The following is a 3,177-nucleotide window of genomic DNA, read 5'->3' as shown; positions in this document are numbered from 1 at the left end:
TGTAGGGAAGCAGTGCGCTGACAAGCTGAATTTATCAATTTCATTTTCCAGTGTAAAGGTTCACCTGTTCTGTCACTGTATTTGCCTCAGGGGAAAAAAATACCACAGAAGAGGGCCCCCAGCTTCTAGCTCAATAGCCAAGGCACTCACCTAGGGAGAAAGAGATCCAGTTTCCCTTCTCGTTTAGCCTGAGGAGTTTTGAACCTACACCACCTTCATCCAAGCAAAGTGCTTCTACCACCCAGGCCACTGGCTAGGTATTATGTAGACCAGGAGTGGCTAATCTGTGTGTCACGTGTGCCACAAGGGTGGTGCTGGAATAGAGACAGGGTCAACCCAGGTTAACTGTGCAGTGTAGACAGATCTTACATTTTAAAGGGCTGAACCCAGAGTTCAGGTCTTACAGTCTTATGTTTAGAAGTTCTGTGGCTTTTGAAATATCATTTTCTTATTGTAACTGTAGTGTCAGTACTGTAAAACTGGCATTATCAACACATTTTCACTGAAAGCAAAAATCCTACTCCTAATTTTGGGACTCTATTACACATAACCTGTACTTTCCACCTAGATGTTTGAATTAATTATTTAAAGTTTACCAACTAAGAAAAACAAAACAACATATTTTATGCAACACAATTCATTTTATTTAGCTTTGCTTAGCCTTGAGGACATTTCTTTTTCCTCCTGTGTCCTTAACTTCATCAACTACAACACCCTGACTTATTCACTGTCCACTCTGTGTAGATATCCTGTAGAAAACAGGTTTTTTTTACAGAGAAATAACCATAGTACCTTCACACAAAGGTGATAAAGTATCAGGTTGCACCAGCAATCTTCATTTGAGTATTGCTTAACTTCTGAATATATAGAGGTTTGTGTTTCATGTGTTAAGCTTCTGAGAATACCTTGGAGGTTGATGCGACTTCTCTTATAAGGCCAGGGAAGTAAAAGGCTCAAACCTGAGGAAAGTTCTCCCTCAGCAGATGACCTGTAGGTTGGCCAAGTCTGGTTGCACCTCTACCAAAGCAACCACAAGTCCTATTTAACCTTTGGGAAGGTTTGAGAAGGTTGGCAAGATCAAGACCTTTATTAAACTAATGAAGACCTTAGCAAGCGTAACCACTGCCTGGGAGATGGAGAGAACATGATCTTTTTCCTAGAGGAGAGGACTTGCCCTTAGGAAAATAGGAGAAAATAAAATCTCTTAAAACAAAGCAGCTGACTCCCAAGATCTCTCTTCATATAACAACCAGTATTTCAATGAGTGGCAACTCTTATCCCAGGGTAGACCCAGGAACCTCAGAAACTAATGGATAAAAGTTCTTTATGGGAAATCTCCAGTTTGGGACTTGGATGATGTTTATAACTCTTCAGAAAGTCTCCCTCGATAGGACTGGCCCAGCCTGCTCTCGCTAGAATGTGCCATTAAAAAATGTACCATCTTCTAGTTTTAATGGAATAGCTCTTAATGGGAAAGTTGCCTTTTGTTTTACTTGTTAATGGACAATCACATTTCCTGGTACACACTGTCCTGTATGATCTGAACCAAAATGGTAGACAAGGACATAGGGGAAGGCATATTAAACAAGATGCACAGCTATGTACTGTTCTGTACAAAGCCTTTTATTGCAAGAAAATGAATATTTAGTTTAGCGCCATGGCTAAAGCATTCTACCACATCTACTGGCTAATTTCCCAGCCAGCAGCACCTACAAAACAAGGTGGGCTGATATCTGCAATTACATTACTGGTTACTTTTCTGTTTCATATACATCTTTAGCAAAATCATCCCCACTTTCTAGGCCTATGTGCAGGCCCCAAGCCCATTGGAGTTCAGATGCCCCCAAGTCTTGCTTGTCCATAGCCAAAAGGCCAAAGGAGCAAGTTAAGGAGAAATCCACCATCTCCACATAAATAAAGCATGTAGCTGAGATCTTCCCATTGGGAGGCTATAGTAGACTCTTGAAGGGGGGCCTGCCCACAGTGCATTGGACAAGTCTCCACCCTTGACAACACAATGCCATTTAAAGTGATCTTGGCCTGGTGATCATGGCATCTCCCCTGACAGAGCAGGGGCTACACTTGGTCTGAGCCAAAAGGCCAAAGGAAAAGTTATTAATATTACCCTCATTCTACACATAGGGAAACTGAGGCAACGAAAGACTAAGACACTTGCCCAGGTTCACAATGCATTTATTCCAGCCTAGATTTACTGTGTAGTAAGCTACTGCATAGTAGGCCTGTCTACACATGTATTTATGCATACCTAAACTTAATGCACCTTTGCTTAAAGCACGTTAAGAGAATGTAGGCACATGTCTACACATGGACACGCTAATGCACATTAAGGAGCATTTAATTTAGTCATGAATTGCTAAGTCACATTGGCACGTGCAAACGTGCTAATGCACATTACCCGGTGTGTATCCATTGATGCACACTGTGTTAATGTGCATTAGCACATCTACATATGTGCTAAGGAGACTTAGCTATTTGTGCCTAAATTTGATACCTGCTTTATGCAGGTATCAAATTTAGGTTCACATAGCCTTAAATCACCATTTGAAGATGCATTAAGGGCGCACATATGTGGACCTGCTTTCTTACTGTGCCTTAAAACTGGTGATTTTAGGTTAAGCCCGCTTAAAAGAGGTGCATGTAGATGTGCCCAGTATAATTGTGGTGGAGAAAAAATTGAACCAGGTTTCCCACAACCCAGGCTGCTGCTTGAACCACTAGTATTGTCCTGCCTCTCCAGACACTTGTGATCTATGCAAATCAGCTTCTGTTTCATTATAATCAACCCAGCAATGATTTTTTTAAATTAAAAATAGTAGCGCTGCCTTCCAGTGACAAACTCTTCCACCTTGCCCACATCACTATTTGCATGCCAAGCAGATGCAAATTGCTTTCTCTTCTCTCTCTAGCACAATCACTTTATTTATACATTGTTGCATCCCAACCCAAAGAGCGTGGGAGGGCGAACACTCATACTAGCAGGAGCTCAGATTACAGCTTCATGATGAACGTGTCCATGATGCCACTATTTCATGGAAAATGAAATTACATGAGTTGCTGCGGGGCAAGGGATGCATCTAAAAGCAAACTTAAAGGAGAGAGAAAAAGACTGTTTTGTATTTCTTTTTTCAAGTATTAGGAAGATTTAAAAACATTCCT

Source organism: Alligator sinensis, unplaced genomic scaffold (genome assembly GCF_000455745.1).
Source record: "Alligator sinensis unplaced genomic scaffold, ASM45574v1 scaffold1097_1, whole genome shotgun sequence".
Taxonomy (NCBI): Eukaryota; Metazoa; Chordata; order Crocodylia; family Alligatoridae; genus Alligator; species Alligator sinensis.
The sequence above is the reverse complement of the archived record's forward strand: the minus strand, read 5'-3'. Positions refer to the sequence as shown.